This window comes from Cibotium barometz, chromosome 7, assembly GCF_041138505.1.
Source record: "Cibotium barometz isolate CiBa-2024 chromosome 7, ASM4113850v1, whole genome shotgun sequence".
In the NCBI taxonomy this organism is placed as follows: domain Eukaryota; kingdom Viridiplantae; phylum Streptophyta; class Polypodiopsida; order Cyatheales; family Cibotiaceae; genus Cibotium; species Cibotium barometz.
The window spans coordinates 34,394,187-34,412,505 of NC_141052.1; the positions used below are offsets into that span (position 1 = coordinate 34,394,187).

At 39.7% G+C, this 18,319-nt stretch overlaps 1 pseudogene across 1 annotated transcript; it reads left to right on the forward strand.

Moving 5' to 3' along the window:
* Nucleotides 1–1,365: 1,365 nt before the first annotated feature.
* On the forward strand, nucleotides 1,366–5,417 carry LOC147636912 (pentatricopeptide repeat-containing protein At3g26782, mitochondrial pseudogene; annotated as a pseudogene). Its single transcript, XR_015266300.1, has one exon. The product of XR_015266300.1 is annotated as a pentatricopeptide repeat-containing protein At3g26782, mitochondrial pseudogene (transcript).
* The last annotated feature ends 12,902 nt before the right edge of the window (nucleotides 5,418–18,319 follow it).

Here is an 18,319-nt window from a genome sequence, read left to right on the forward strand (position 1 = left end):
TGAGGTTAATATATTATGTATATAAACTCAAAAAGTGGTATACATAGGCTCATTGAAAAGCTATCAAAAATTAATAGAACTTTGCTTTTTAAGGCACCTTAAAATTCTTCATAGTTTGAGAGATATGATCAAAACTGTGAAATACCTCCCACGTGTGAAGAAGATTACTCACATAATACACCCCCATTGAGAACGATCTTGGTTGCTTTAATTTAGGCTTTGTAGTGCCTTTGAATCGCCCACATCAATTTGGAAGAAGTCCCAAAATTGATGACTATGAAGTAAAGCTCCTCTCCTTCTCCCTTGAATTTGATGAGATCCCAACAATGGAAACAAAAGATTTAGGATCTCACAAATCTATATGCTCATGCTCCTCACTTGTGACCTTGTTAAATGCACAAGTATTAAATTGCAAGAGAGGAGGGAAAATGTGTAAGTAGATACAAATAGAAGTGGCCATTAGAGAGAAACCAAGAAAGTGCTATCACATCACAAGTATTAGTCATACCAAGAGATCTAATTAAGATTACTAAAGAAATATATCACTATAAAGAAGTGGTCATAGAGAGACACCAAAATGTGCTATCACATGACAAGTATTAGTCATATCAGGAGCTTTAATTAAGATTACTAAAGAAATATATTGCTATCAATAACATGATTGGATTAGGATTCCATGACTAACAATCAATTCAAACAAATAAGCATGAGGAAAGATACACTAGTATGAGAACACTAAGTTACATGAACTATGGAAGCTTGATCTAAGCAAAGCTATGATCAAATGTTCATCACATGAATGGTGAATAGTGTACAAGAGAGAGCAAGAGGGCTCCTTTTATAGAAATGCTCATGCATGATGAGGTCTAAAACAACATCCATGGTGGACATTAGTGGTATAGATAAGTCATAGTAGAGATAATGACAAGCTTTAGGATCATACACATTGAGGAGTTGTCCTCATTTTGATTGGTTAAAAAAAGGTTTTTATTAAGAGTTTGGGGGGATAGATGGAAATAATTAGGAGTTTAATATAGCTAAATCTAGACCTAAGGTGGGCATAGTGATGGCATGTTGGATGTGTAAAATGAATGGAGAGAGAGATAGAGAGAGAGTTTTCACATTTTAAAGAAAATTATCGTCATTCAATTAGAAATACTTAAAGTAGTTTATTTAATTAGTTTATAATATAACAATTAGATAGTATGAATTTGTTGCAATAAAGATAACAGCATTTTCTTTGATTCAATTTATTTGTATATTTTTAAACCTAAATATATATTTAGTTCACTTGAAATAGGATACTTTAAAAAAACCTAATCTTGTCTTATTTAGTTATGAATTTATTCTAAGGGCTATGAATTTGTTGTAAGGGCTTGTCTTTGTTTTTGGAGCACTCCTTTTGGATTCCCACAGAGCATGCTGCCGTGATTCGACTGCCCTTCGATCGCCATAGCTAAACAGCAAGAGATGTCGACTCCCTTAATGCACAGCATTGTCTGCTCTTTGCCCTTTTGTTCCCAGGAACAGCGCTTTAAAGAAGAGCTTTATCTCTCTGGCTCGAGCAGAAATGGAACCCTAATGTCCCTGCAGAGAGAAACAGCAGAGCAGGTATGCCCAAAATTTGACTGCTGGAACAACAACAAGGAATTCCCAGGGTTTGAACAGAATAATAGCCTTTGGAACGATGGCTCCAAGGATTTTCACTGTACAGAAACAAGCCTTCCCCCTGTTACTGATCCCACTCGGCTGCACTTAACCACACTCGAGAAGAACTTCTCATTGTGGAGCCCTGGTGTCATGGCTATGGATGAGCAGCGATCTTATGAACATAGCAAATTGCGTGAATTGAAACCCCAGGATGAGACATTTGTACCTTCAGAATGCATGCATGATGTGCACGATGAGATCTCACCATGGGAACTCAGCCATTCCCTTCTGCAGAGGTGCACTGATACCAATGACCTCGCCGCTGTCAGGCAACTGCATTTCAATATGGTTTTCAAGGGAGTGGACTCATTGGTCTCCTCAGGGGACTGCCTCATCTGGCTCTATGGCACATGCGGAAGGCTGCAAGATACCATTCAAGTTTTCCGCAAGATCTCAAATCCAAGTGTTTCCACATGGCAGGCCATCGTTTCAGCATACTCTTCGCAAGGAGAGAATGCCGTAGCTCTTGAGTTGTTCTTTGAAATGCAGGAAGAGGGTATAATTCCAGACTCTTTTGCATTCCTCTGTGTTTTGAGAGCATGCGGCAGCATCAGAGACATGAAGCAAGGCAGGTTGATACACAAACAAACTGTTCACAGAGGTCTTGAGGTAGATGTGGTGGTAGGCAATGCATTGGTTGACATGTATTCCAAATGTGGAAGTATGGAGGAGGCCCATAAATTATTCCAAAAATTGCCAAAACAAAACATCGAATCTTGGAATGCATTAATTTCTGGCTATGCTGGGCATGGGCATGTTGCTCCAGCTTTTGAACTTTTCGAGGAAATGCAAAGGGAAGGGTTTAAACCAAGGAGATTTATGTTCTCGTGCACCTTGAAGTTATGTGGAGAGATTGGAGCCTTAGAACATGGCAGGCTGATACATGATCAGGTCATTAGAAGTGGGCTTCAGTCAGATGTGGTCATAGGAAACACCCTTCTCAACATGTACACTAGATGTGGAAACCTGGAGGAGGCGCGTCATGTTTTTGAAGACTTATCAAATCGGGATATAGTGTCATGGGGAACAATGCTAAGAGGGTATGTTCGGCATGGCCACGGGGCTAATGCTTTAAGGCTTTTTGAGAGAATGCAACAGGAAGGCCCAAGACCTAACAAAGCTGCTTTTTTGTGCCTCTTGAATGCATGTGCTAGCATAGGTGCAATATCACAGGGCAAATCATTACATGACCAAATTATTAATAGAAAACTTGATCTAGACGTGGATGTAGGGAGTACGCTTGTTGACATGTATGCCAAATGTGGGGACTTGAAGGAGGCTCGTGAAGTGTTCAATAATTTGCCAATTCGAAGTGTAGTATCATGGAATGCCATGATTTCTGGGTATGCCAAAGAAGATCATGGTCTATTGGCACTAGAGCTCTTTGAGAGAATGCAACATGAGGGCTTTGAGCCAAATCGCATCACGTTCCTATGCACCTTAAAAGCATGTGGCAATATAGGGGCCTTAGGCCAGGTTATGTCACTGCACGACCTGATCCTTAGAAGCCTTTTAGAATCAGATCTATCTGTAGCCAATGCCCTTGTAGATTCCTATTGCAAATGTGGGGGGCTGGAGGAAGCACGCCATGTATTGGATAAGATGACTGTAAGAGAAGTGGTGTCTTGGGGTGGAATGATGGCGGGCTATGCTCAATTTGCGGATTGCAGATTGGTTAAGGAGTGCCTTGAGAAAATGAAACAACAAGGCTTGAAGCCAGATGCATTGATATATACCAGTGCTCTTGCTGCTTGTAGTCATGCAGGGAACATTGAGGAAGGCAAATGGTACTTTAGGTCTATGAAAGAAGACCATGGTATTAAACCAGGAATTGAGCACTTCAACTGTATGGTTGGCTTACTCGGCCATGCAGGACACATGAATGAAGCGAAAGAGGTACTTGAGGCAATGCCAATGCCACCTGATATAACTGGTTGGTTAACTCTACTACGGGCTTCTAGAACATATGGCAATGTGGCGCTAGGAAGAGAGTGCTTTGATAGGGTTCATGCATTGGATTGCAACTGTACTGCTGCGTATCTGCTAATGTCAAGCATCTATGCTGATGCTTGCATGTGGGAGGATGCCAAGAAAATACAAGCCCTAAGAAAAGGTGTCGGAGTATGGAAGAAGCCAGGCAAAGCCTGGATTGAGGTCAACAAAAGCGTCCATGAATTCATAGTGGGTGATAAAACCCATCCACTGAGTGACAGTGTGTATGCAAAGCTTGAAAGTTTAAGGGGACACATGAAGGAAGAGGGATACATGCCCCAATTAGGTTTAGTTTTGGAGCCCTTGTCAGCAAAGGATAAGGAAGATGCTTTGTGTGGGCACTCTGAAAGATTAGCCATAGCTTTTGGGATCCTTTCTACACCTGAAGGTACAACTATTCGGGTCCGGAAAAATCTCCGTGTTTGTAACGACTGCCACACTGCAAGTAAAATAATATCCAGAATTGAAAGGCGGCAGATTATTCTAAGAGATGCGTACCGTTTCCATCAGTTTGAGTATGGAATCTGTTCTTGTGGGGATCACTTTTGAGACGTAAGTTTTCGTCTGCATCTTGCAGACTCGGTCACGTATTCGAAGTGTTACGTGTATGAGGAAGGTCCACAACAGTGACAAGGCATTGCTCTAGTCTTCTTCTATACCTGAGTGCATGTTTTGTACGCGTGCCATTTAAACATCCCGATAAGATCAGCGTGCAACCTTCTCCTGGCCGTTTTGGGGGCCAGGGCTGCCTTCGTGCTTATATTAAACCTGAGTACAATTTAAGAAGCGACTCTTTAAAGTCAAATCATGGGACATATATATATACCGTCATAAGACCAGATGAATCTGAATATATATCATGGGACATAGTTGGATGGGTTAGATTGCCCGTCCATCCCTGTTGGGTGGCCAAGATGTGCCCTCCGCTGACAGGCGAGGACCCTTCAATACACAGCCAGATCTATTTTGATGGCGACAAGGTAAATGCTGAACCATCACATGCGGTACGAAAGCAGAGCACCCAACTGTCAAAGGCAAAGACATTTTGAGAGTGAAGGGTTATCTTGAAATTTTTGCAGTGCCCATGTAAAAATTTTCAAGGTGCCATGCAGAAAGCAACACTCTATACCTTGTATTAATATTGGGCATGCTCCAAGAGCAGTGTACACAATAAAAGTGCTCTGACAATACAGACTACAGACGGGTTTATGGTGCAGAAGCATCAATTTTGCGGGAAAAAACAGCATATACGATAATGCAGACCAGTTTATGGTGCAGTAGCACCAAGGTTTTTGGACTGGCATTCTCGGTTGTTTGGGCAAGCCAAGATTCCATGTCAAGTAATGCCAGTTCAAAGGGCATTCCCAACTGTCATGCACCTGTGGGAAAATAAAAACCAAGCCAGTTGTCATTTGCGAAAAAAAAATCACCGTGTTTGATTCTAGACGTTTGATTGGAGAGCTCAATTCAGTGATGATTTACAGCAGTTGTTTTGTGGAGTCTGACAGAGCTGATGCATTCTCTTTGAGTTTTGGGGAAGGTACCTTGAAGCTCATGAATGTATACTTCAGCAGAGCAGTCTACTCCTTATATTTTTGCTTGATTTCTTAAAATCTTCTCAAGGGTACAAGTCTTAACGTTGGCAGCATAGTGCATGTTTGAGAGCTTTGTATAATATTCATATCAACACTAAGCCTCAATGGCAGTTCATAGTGCTTGGGCAGAGAACCTTGTTGTCGATAAGGGGGGCCAGAACTACCTGTTTGCCATAATAGTTGGAACAATCTGTTGCTTATAACTGGAGCTGTCCCTCCCCCTGCTAATGCACTCGTCTGTACAACTCTGCCTCTTCCTGTGCACAGGCCTTCATCTCCCCCATCCCCTTCACGCTACCGTGCTCCCCTCCCTGCCCTCCTTGTGCAGCTCTATCCCTTTTTCCTTCCCCTCGGAACGACTCCATGACAGCTGCTCCAAACACCCCACGACCATGGTCACTCTCAATTGCCCTCTTTCAGATGTGGACCTTCAGCTTTGGTCCTCTTTAGTAGCCTCCTCCCTCCAGGCCCTTACCCTTCTTATAGAATTGCCTTTAGTAGACCAACCAGGGAGGAGTTCTGCAAGGTGCCTTTGTTTGCGAACAAGGTTGCATTACTGACGTCCTGTTTCTCAGAAAATGGCTACACCCAAATTGAGGTTGAATCAAAGAGTACCAAGACCTTCCGGCCATTAAGTGTCGCCCAGGTCATGTGGCCCTGCTTCCACTATAGCCCGTGCTTTTGGTGGACTTCCTCTCCCTTGGGATGCTCATCCCTTCCCCAAGGAACCTTCCACAACTATTATTGATTCCCTGACTGAACGAGACTCGTTTTCTTCAGCTCATGGAGTTTTCCAGATCCATGAATTTTCTAGGCCAATGTTTTTTTTTGTTGCCAGAACCATGGCTCATTAGCACTTTTCAAGCCATGTTAGAGTAGCCTAAGTCGAAGACTAAATAGCTCATCTATGATGTATATGAAAGACATGGCAATGAGTGGAGCTTGTAAGCTGTGAGAGAAGAACTTTGACTGAGGAGGATTGAGTGGAAAAGAGAAATTGATAAGAAATAGGTGGGAGTTGAGAGAAGCCTTGACACCATGTGTGCATTAACTTAAGTGGAAGGCAGAGGTCTAAGCCTTAGGAAAAACTAACATTGCAAGGACAAAGGAGGAAACTCATGGTCTGTAAGAAAGCGTGAATGACACATGACATTCACAAAAATGATTATTGGCACGAGTTTCACAAAAGTGCATCACATTCACACTAGCCTTCATTGTGAAGAGTGAATTGACCCATACGTAATACCTTGAAGTGGGTAGTGAGTCGTAACCAAAGACCTCTCCGAGGGTAACCACGACAACTGCATTTAGATAGAAGAAGAGGGTATGTACTAGAAGAAGTAGTGAAACCTAGCCAAAGACCTCTCCTAGGATAACCACAACAAGTCCAAATCTCCATTGGCTCCTTGCTTCAAGGCAACCCAAGCTTATTGAAAGACTTGAAGGATTGGATGGATGGAAGACTAAGAGGCAAGCATGGGGAAGAGCAACCAACTCTGGACTCCTTAGACGAGTTTGAGGATGAAGAACCTATTGGAGAGGTAAGAGAATTCCATACCCTCCACAAAGTGCTTGTAAACAAACTAGGTCACTATCTAGAATGTGATGACATGAATGTGGCACTCCCAGTGTAAGTATAAGGGCTCATAAGTCACAACAATCTTGGACAGAGGTGTTGGGGTTCTCATCCTCATCACCAAGAAATGTTGGGAAGAATGCGGAAATTGGACGAAAATGGGAGGTAGCTAATGCTAGGAATAATGGGGGTAGCCAAGACCAAAAAAACTAGTCTAATCATGAGGTTGGCTATTGAGGTTGGTTGATAAGGCCACTTCTAAACCCATGGGAGTTTTTTTAGCAAAACTTTTGGCCTAATCTTTTGCTACTCATTTGTGGTGATAAATTTTGCTCATCAGATAGTCCAACTCTTTAGGACTGGATCCTAGGCAAAGACCCTTTTTGTAGGAAGTAATTGTCCATGACTCGGATATTGATCATATCTACATTTGGAAGAGGGATAAACATTTAAAATCAACCTATGCACATGGAAATCCCATCCCATGAGTAGAGGCCTTTTCACCCAAAAAAACTCAATCGTACCACAGAAGTAAATGTGTCTCACATGCTACAAGACTGAAGAAGACTGAAGAATGTTAGAACTCAGAGTCTACTCCACTTCCAGAGCTCAAGGACTCTAAAAATTAGAGAGGCAAGCATACATTATTGCACTCGCGGCCAAGAGATCGCTGCTGCCCTCACTTACAGCTTCTTCTCCCAAGCAAAGTTGTTGAATGTTGAATTGCTTTCATTCACACCTTCCTTGTGGAAGCTTTGTTTTCATGCTCAACGACGGCGAGTTTGAAGGCAATGCTTACGTAGGGAATGCTTACGATCAAGAGGTGGTAGCATGGGGTAGAAACACACTCAAAATAATGATTGCTATATTGATTCCCACGGCCATCAAAATGGCAAAGAGCTATATTCACGTTATTCTAGGCGAACTAATGGCCTTTGAAAGGGAAGATTCGTTGAGCTCTGAGTAACCAAAGAAGCTCTCTCACTCACCTATAAGAGCTAGAAACAAAGCCTTGGTGGAAATAATAAGAGAAGCCAAGCATGTTATGGAAGAAAGTATAAAGATACATCTTTGATAGGTACCATAGCAATTCAAAGCATATGATGTGGAAGACCACTCCATGCACTTTGAGAACGCTTAAAAGAATCCCTTGGTGGAAACAGTAAGAGAAGCCAAGTATGTTATAGAAGAAAGTATAAAGATAGAATATCTTTGATAGGTACTAGAGCAATTCAAAGCATACGATGTGGAAGACCACTTCGTACACTTGGAGAAAGCTTAAAAGAACCCCTAACGGTAATCTTGGAACATCTTATAATGGGCCACCAAAGGTCAAGGAGATTAATCTTGTTGGACGACCAAGCAAAGATCTTAAGCCTGTATACATAGGGAAGGACTTGGCTCAAGAGGAAGAGAACGATCTTCTCAACCTCCTCACAAATTTCCAAGACTTCTTCGCATGGAAGTACACCCACATGAAAGGTGTACCTCCTCCTAAAGTGGTCAAGCACACCATTTCATAGTAGGAGGTGCTAAGCATAGAGATTAAAGGCTCATTAATGCTAGATTCATTAATGAGATCAAACATATCGAATGTCCATAGTGATATTGTCTAAGAAAAATGGGAAGATTAGAGTTTGTGTTAACCTCAAAAAGAAAAATGGGAAGATTAGAGCTTATGTTAATCTCAAAAAGGTTAATGCAGCATTGTCAAGGACTACTATCCCCCCCTGTCATTCATGGAGAAAAATGGGTGGAATAGAAGCTTACACCTTTCTAGATGGAAATAGATCCTAAAAACCGACACAAAATAACATTTGTAATAGAACGGGACACTTAGGCATATACAATTATGCCTTTTGGCTTATCCAATACCCCAAGAACTTTCCAAAGGAGATTGATATGCATAGCCTATAAGGAGATTGATATGCATAGCCTATAAGGAGTATACTCATAAATTAATTCCTTGAAGTTTTCATGACCTATCCATTCGCACATCTTTATTGCTTAAGGAAGGTGCTTGAGAGGTGTAGGTTATATTGAATCTCTCTTAACCTCCTAAAAGTGTTAACTCTAGGTTTGACATGGATTTATTTTAGGATACATTATCTCACTATTGTTAACGTTGTGAGAACACGTTCTTCTCTGTCTAGTAATTCATTGGCAGGAAGATGAACGACGTTGATGAAGAAATCTTTGCATAGGTTTCACAAAAGCTTGTAGATGTGCATCCAAGTTCTACCTCACCAAGATTCTTGAATGTAGTAGCATCCATATGATGGCTAACAAGGCATTGATTGGAGCCCTAGTTGGTACAAGCTGTCATTCCAAAATAGCCAATCAAATCATCTTGGTTGGCATTCTGTCTTTATTCAGTCAATTGTTTAGTGCCACAAGTGAGCTTGCCCCAAAACATAGGGAAATGTCAAGAAGTTCTGAGCTATTTTGGTGAAGATAAAGCTTCTCCTTGGTGAGCACAAACATTCTTCTATGGTCTTTGATCTTAATAAATGTCCCAACTTCTGTCACAGTAGATAGATCTTTACGACATTGGTCAAATACTTCCGGAGTTGCGGATAACCCGAGCGAAAACCTCTAGGTGTGGGAAAGTCCGGGAGAAATTTCACACCCCATCATCCACATATTAATTCAAGAAACATGTCTCCTCACAAAGATGCATCTCTACAATTTTGCACAAATGCATTGGGATGACTATGTGGTCTCAAAGGAGGAGGTTAAGGAGATCTACAATGTGATTGAGAGCACGTGGGTGATGGAAAAGTGCTCTATTCTATGATGAATATAAATGACAATAGATGGTTGATATTTTTAGCACTAGTTGCCTAAGCTATGTCATACCAAACAATTGTAAGGAGGTAATCACAATTACACAAGAGCAATGATGCATCATACCACCTCATTTTAGATGAGCAGATGACCTCATGAAAGATAGAGAAACGTGTCAAGTTGTCAACCCAGTCAAGCACCATTTGTTGGATTTTATGGTTACATGTCTCTTTGTTCTCTCAAAGAAATATTACATCTCACAGCAACTGTTTGGTATGTGCATGGTAGTAAAGGCAAGAGAGCCAGTTAACTAGTCTACAATTTTCTCCAAAGCCATTGCTGCATAGGTGGCCAAGCTAACTAGAAACTTGTTCATCTCTATATAGGTACATAAGCCCGACTTTTCTTGCACACCTACCACCACTCTATTGGTGTTGTCAACACAATACCAAAAACTTATTCTCTTTTTGTTATTTCTTCTTCAGTTCATGTTGTTACCTTAGCATTATCTTCCGCTTCCTCAACAGAAACAAAACCAATTTTCACCAGCTATTGTATTTACCACTACAATTGCTGCTACCACTATTTTCTATTGTTACTGAACAAAGGTTGGTGGTGGCACTATTCTGGTGATGCAATAATAGACTTAGGCACCAAACTAACCACTTGTAAGGGCAAAATTGCAATAATAGACTTAGGCACCAAACCAACCACTTGTAAGGGCAACATTGCAAAGCTATAAAGGGCAATAGATGTAACCATGGACGACATTATAGCAAAGACAAATGAACCTATCCTAGCAAGGAAGTCTCAAAGGATTTCATGTCCTTTTCTTGTTGATGGATTTATTTTGATTGCTCCCAAAGCTTCAAAGCTTCTCCCTTAGTGTGCCAAGGCTTAGATTGCTTGGTTACATTTGTCATGATTATTGTTGATTCAATGATGCTATTATTGTAGTGTTGAGATCGATTGACTCATTGCATGAGTGTCTTTTGAGTATTCAAAGATGGCAATGATTGTTGTGATGCTTACAACCTATTGGTTTCGCTATTGCAACCTCATCTATCTCTATATTCCATCAAATTGGCTTTGATTACACATGTTTGGATTTGCTGCAGATACTACAAAATACAATAATCATCCATCTCAAAAGAACTTCATAGAAAGGTAACCTCTTCATCCTCAACCAAGTAAAAGGGGTATTGGGCTCATTTGCTCTCAATTATGACCAGACTAACTGGTGAGGAGGGAAGTAGCCCAAGGATGTGCATTCCTCTAACGTGCATAACATAGGCTTTGGCTCTTACTACAGAGTAGCCACTTGTGAGCTCAAAAGGATCACATTAGAGATTGTGGCATAGGCTTTGACCTTATGTTCTACAACTCTTGAAGATCTAACAGTGTTGCTAGCTACCATTTGAAATTTTTTAGTGTTCTTATGTTACTAAGTAAAGATTAGTAGTACAACCCATGCATAGTGAGGATCTTCCCTTCCTTATGGAAGTCGGACATGCACACTTGGGTTGGCTTTCCAACTATGTCCTTGTTTCCCACACTACCTTCCAAAAGCAACAATCCAATATGAGTCAGTCTACCTCAAGAGAAGTGCATTCAAAAACAACTCTCAAGTTAAGAATACCTCTATGGGGCTCTCAATCATCCTTATAATCTCAAGCTCAACATCACTTTTTTTGGATAGCTATGCATCAAACCCAACAAAACTCACCTCTTGCACTATGTGGCACTAAAACTATGCTTTTTGTGCCCTTTCTTGTCTCTAGTTATTGACTTCAATATCCTCTTACCTATTTTCGCATGCATTTTGTTTCTTTACTCTATCGCCTATTGTTGTGTGCATTTAGTTTATAATTTAGCCTACTGCTGCATGTGTTTTGTTGTCGTGTAGATGGATCACTTGTGGAGTTTTGTATTGTAATGTTACCTACTGATTCCATGAGTAACGCCTTGGAAATTTAATAGCACACAATTGTATTTCTTGGAATAATATGAAAGCAGGTTTTGAAAGCCCTTTCAGATCATGCATTGATCTGAGAAATGGCTTTTTTGGCAAGCCCTTCATCACGTCTTTCTATGAGACTGGCAATATCTTGGTACCAATGCAGGTTGGTAAGTCTCATCCCATGCTACCGAGCCCTATCTGCTACTTTCTACATTCTTTATGGGCCCGCATTTGTTACAAAACCCTTGTCTATGGGTGTTGCATACAAGCTGCGTCAAAGAAAGCATAATTAAAAGTGTCGAAGAAAGCAATGTGTGGGGGTTCACATTGGATGCACTAGAAGGAGCTTCTACATAGGCCCACCTTTTGTAAGGATTTTTCACCAGCCTATCCAATGGGGAATGCAACTTCAGATGAACCGATGAAGAAACGTTACATCATCCATTGCTGGGGCATAAGAAACAAGACTAGCATAGGACTGATGGTATCCTTTAATAAACTTTTGTGCCTGAGATAGCTCTAAGATTTTGTCTATATCTTCTCGGAATCTAGGGGAGAAAATCTATGAGATGAAGATACACTTTTATGTCTTCCCACTTAAAACAATCCTAATTTAGATGATTTGCTATTTCGAGTAACTCCAATTCTCTTGAGACGAGAAAGATTCATCTTGCTATGATTGTTGTACCTTGCTATATCAAAATACTTATCCATAGAGTCATTGCACCTTGCTATATCAAAATAGTCATCCATAAAGTTGGTCCAATTCAAAAGTGCTTCCCTTCTCCTTAAAATGGACCTAGTTTTGGTTGAGTTCTATGGAGTGCTTCATTAGTGTCATTGTCTAATGTTTCCATTTTAGGTGCAACGTTTAGAGCCACCACATCTCGTGGTTTCTCTTTAAAAGAAAAAACTTTCTTTTGCATCAAAATTTACAACAATCAAGTAACAAAATTTCTTTGAAGACAAGGAAAAATGTATTTTATTATATTGCTTAGGGAAATCTCAACACCTTGATCCAAAATGTTAAAAATGTTGGTATTTGCCTATTAATATAAAATAGAGACTAAGATGGTTAAGTCTAGTTAGGTACTTGTCTAAGAAGGTAAAGAAACTTCTACCATATAGGCCTTATATTCAGATTCACGGTCTATGTGGAAGATACAGACTAAGATGGTTAAGTCTAGTTAGGTACTCATCTAACAAGGTAAAGAAACTTCTACCACATAGACCCTATATTCTTTTACAAGATTCAGGTTTTCCATAATCATGGTTAGACTCAAGTTTGAGGCACCATATGTGGAAGATAGTATATATCTATTTCCACTATAAACTTCTCTTCATTTTATTATCCCATTGGTGTCAGGAATTTCATATTCACATAATTACTCAAAAAATTTACGTTATTAACATGGTAAATAAGTTCATAACACACCAATGTCTTGACATCAAAAAAGTTAACCTATTATGGTGACCTGTGAACCCTATAAAGGCCCACCGGGATTTTGCATATTCCCACTGCATCGACCAGGCGTATTCATTTTCTCGATGAGCTCGACAGGAAAAAGAAAAAAACCTACAGGCCTGACAAGGTTATAAATAAATAAAGCCCCCGTCGGGTCCGCAAGGTTCATTTTCACTTTATGAGAGAGAGAGAGAGAGAGAGAGAGAGAGAGAGAGAGAGAGAGAGAGAGAGAGAGAGAGAGAGAGAGTGCAAAAAGAGAGGAAGTGAGTGTTGGGCTACATCACACAGGTAATAATTTTAACGTTTTACATTTAGTTTTTTTAGAAACCTAGTTATAAATTGATAGTGTGTTGTATTTTTGACACGTAATGTTGAGGACTGGCTAGGCTTTAGAGGCATCCCCATGCATGGTGTGGTGCTTATCTCTTAGAATTATATCGTAGTGTTCAGTTGTATATGCCATGAGAGATAAATATGTTTGCCATTTCAACAATTGGTCGTATCACTCAGCCATCCTTGTCTCGTCGTGGACGAGACACCTTCCCTTGTTTGCAAATTAAGATCGACACTAGGTCGTACTACTCAATCGTAGGTATATAGGATTCAACTTAGAGCATATTGCTCAGCTGTTTGGGTCGTCTCTAGGATTTAAATATAGTGTGTTAGGGCTCGACACTAGGTTGTATTGCTTGGTTGTCACATGTCATTCTAGTTCATATTTTATGTGCATGTAAACTTCAACACTGGGTCGTATTACTCGGCCATAACGTGTCTTCGTTTTAATTGTATGTGAGTATATACTTTGACAGTGGGTCATATTATTCAGCCGTAACATGTCATAGTTTATATTGCAATTTGTATGTGTATGTATTCTATGTCATTTGTCTAATGCACATTGTTAATTCTTAGTCTTAGTCTTCATCTCGTCAGCTTCATAGTCTACATCATCTCTCTCTCTCTCTCTCTCTCTCTCTCTCTCTCTTTGCTTTGCTTGCTTTTAAAATCTAGTCTCTCTCACTATGATATCTTAAAACTAAATTTGCCTAAAAAAGGTGGTCTATTCTCTCTCTCTCTCTCTCTCTCTCTCTCTCTCTCTATGTGTGTGTGTGTGAGTGAGTGTGTGTGTGTGTGTGTGTCTAACATAGGTATGATGTTTTATTTACTTTAAAATTTTGGTTTGTCGTATAAATTAGCTTGCAGTTGTGCCATGTATGATGTCTTACTGTGTTTAAATTGTATAAATCAGTTATCTAATGCACATCGCCCCCCCTCTCTCTGTGGCACACATCATCTATTTTGATTGTTTCTCGTGCCTTGGCTTGTAAGTGTGTAAGCACATTCAAGGGCACCGTGGACAATTTCAAGAAAAAGCTAAAGGCAAGAGAGCAAAGGGACTAGACTCCCAACACACACTGTCAAAGCGTGTTCACTCATCAGAGCAAAGAGTCAAGCCGTGTCTAGATGGAAGCAGCACAACAGGTAGTATGGCACACTTTAATGCTTACTTCCAGAAATATATAATGCTCACTCCTAATAGGGGTGCCTCATACAAGAGCAAGATCGAAGAGGGTGCCTTTGGGGAGTGCAATTTGAAGGCCTATCTTTTTTCCCTCCTCACATCACCTTTGTAGCAAAGAAATACAAAGAATCCTATTTTTAGAAGCATAAGTCCCTCACAAAGGAGTATGGAATGCAAATATCACACAGGCCTTGTGAGATGCATCGCATTTACCATGTCTTTGAGTAGAGAGCTCCATGCACTTGAGAAGCAAGTTGCAAGCTTAGAAGAGAAGCTCACTATTAAGCATATAAGTACACTAATCTCTCATCCATCATCGATAAAGGAATGCTTGATAAATCCTCGCAATGTATGTCTAGTTTGTAATAAATATTTTGACAAATGGAGAGGTTATTACACATTATGTTGTGGACATTACTACCATCTTGGAACATCTTCTTTGTAATCTTCACTCTCAAAGTGCTTCAAGATCTTCTTGTTGTAATACATGTACAGCAATTTTTCTGCCCTACCTATTGCAAGAAGCCAATTGAAAACGACACTATGCATATACTTGTACATGCTCCAATTTGATCTCTTGCTAGATCCTGAACTAACTTGCCCCGCTGAACTTTCCCTCTTTTAACTTGTATTTTAGAAATTCTTGAACTCAACTCACCCGTGGTGGCTGTCGAGTTAGGATACACTTAATTGACAACATCGTAGAAATCATTCTTATTTGGAATCCATACTCATAGACCAATATTTTGGGTCCAATAAAAAATCCACGTTGTGCTAGGGGCTATAAGTTGAACCCCATCTAATACTCAAGTATCTCAATAATATGAGTTGTTCGCATTGCTTTAGTAATTGTTACCCTCATTTAGTAACAATGGAGCTTGAGATGGCCTCTAGATTTAACAAGTTCTACTAAACTCTCCACCGTGTCATCCACACTTTACCCATATTTGCACCTTGTGTATCCAAAGCTCTAATGGCATACAGAACAGGCGTCATAACATGGTATGCATCTTTAACTCCAGACTTTACCCATATTTGCACCACCTTGTGTATCCAAAGCTCTAATGGCATACATAACAGGCATCATAACATGGTATGCATCTTCAACTCCATGCCAAAAAGTATCCCATTTGAGCAATCCACAAATGATTGTTACCTTTGAGTGCACCTTTTGTGTATGTACTTCTTCCCACTTTTGAAATGCAGTGCATGTAAATGTCTCTTGTATACCATCTTTATTTTGGAGGAGAGATCCTAATGTATAAAAGTGAGTGCAAAACCTTGTTTCTATAGGCAACTTTAGCATCTGTGTCATACACGCTCTAAAGATATCGAGAACTCTTTGATGCTTAAGCACAAATTTCACAATCCCCCTACATTCATCAAGTATCTCTTTGAACCAAATTGTATCTACACTTTTATACTAATCATTTAATACTAGATTCAAAGAGTGTGTATTACATCCACATACATGTATGTGTGTGTAACGAGACTAATATTTTGCCAGCAGATTGATAATTTTTAATTACTTATGCAAGAACTTCATCTATATATATACCAGATTTTATTTGACCTAAGTTGTCCACAAATGTAAAGCATGCACAAATGTACATCTAGGATAACCACTGCGCAATGAAGGAGAAGATTTGACCTAAGTTGTCCACTACAAATGTAAATCTAGGACAACCACTGCCCAATGAAGGATAAGATTTCCAATCTGTACACTGTACTCTATATGCGAAACACAGGCAGAGCTATCTACATCAAGGGCCAAAACAGCCCAATAATAGAACTAATAGCCCAATCTCCACAAAGCAGCATAGGGATTTTCTCAAGGATAGCACCTACCCAAGCAACCTCCGAGAGAAGCACTCTCTAGTATGTTGCTACTATTAAAACATGAGATATCAAACCATATTGAAACTTTATAGATTTTAATGATAACTCGCCGGGCTTTTGCTATTTCCCGATGGGCCCGCTGGGAAAATTCAAAATCCTGATGGGCCCGACGAGCTTTACCTGTACTCCAAGTTAGTTATCGACATTAATACAATGTTATTAACATTAATTCCAAGTACCATTGTTAAGATTTAATAACTTATTGACACATTTTTAATTACATCAGTGAAATCCCTTAGCTGGTACGGTTGACCAAAATAATATCCTTATAGGTTTGAATGGCTTTTCGTTTAGATTATAGTGTTGTCATTTAGATTTACAATGTAGGCAAGTTCTAGGACATTCTATATTTTTTAATCTACACACTATTACTTATAATAAAAGAAAAATTTACAAACATAGAAAACAAGATAACATCTCTTTATTCCAAGGATTTATTTAGTACAATGAGGTCTGCCATGAGGCCATCAATGCTCAAGTCTCGCTCCCATGGAGAGGTGATACATTTGAGTAGACATGCCATGATAAACGTGCTTAGAAGCATGTCTAGTAGTAGTATAAACAAGGAATAAAGTTTCTAATAATCCTATGATGAGGAACACAAAGATCACAACGTAGAGGTCCATAAAGTGTGTTTAACTTACTTCTCTTATAACATCCAATCTTATGAGTATCATCGCATAAGAGAGAGCAATGTTCTCTAACAATCTCTTGTTCAAGCTGTAGAGTGCAAGAACAAGAGGTTTCTAGAGGGAGCAATGTTATCTCACAACCTCTCGTTCTAGCTACATAGTGCCAGGAGATCCACTATCCTAAAAACCATCTATATCTCTGCTTTACCATGGTGGAAAAATAGATATGCTCAAAATGTCTTGCAGAGGTAACTCACTCTAGATGTCTAGCTAACAAAAGAAGATGCTAAAAGGTGAACGCTATCATGTCATGAAATTTTTGGGACTCCTCGTAGGTAAGGAATTGTCATCTATTGCTCTATCTAAAAGAGGAACCCATTAAAATATTATAAGTTTTAGTTTCATGTTACAAATTATGTAGTAAAATCATATCCTAAGATCGTATTCTAAAATATCAATGTGGCTCAGCTACTTTGATACGAGCTGTAAGACCCCTACCCCTCTATCTTCACAATAATCTGGTAGAAAATACTACACAAAGGATAGAGTGTCTCACTCGGGGGCTCATATCACAATGTTCCAACACTTGGCTATCCCAAAAGTAGCTCTCTATGGTCTGACTAGAACAATCCTTAGGTGAGGAAATGTGTACGATTCCACTAGATGTTTTTCCCTTCATAATTCCCACAAACAGGTCACATATTGAGGAGCTCTTTGAGGCTCAACAAGAAGATGTCTTAACTCCTTGATTATGAAGGCAACTTCTCTATCCTTTCATAACTTCTAATCTATTTTTCTCTCCCTATTGTAAGATTACTCGCATGAGCTCGGGTCCCACCCTGCCACCCACTTTCTAGTGTTTAATACTTTTCTACTTAGATCAATCCATAGACTCAGCCTAGCCTCGTCTAAGTCCATGGGTCTAGCCTTCAGCCTATCTGGCCTACTCACACACCCATAATTAAAATTACCATTAAACTCGCATGCACTTCTCTAAAACCATTTCTTTGTTATGAAAAAAAAACACCATACTAAACTCTTCACATAACATCTATAAATTTTACGTATCCAAATAATAATCATAATCACGTATCAGAGTGTCACAACATCATCATAATAAATCTCCTTGCACCACCACTATGATCCTTAGACTCGATGACATGCACCGTTGAGCCCAATCATGC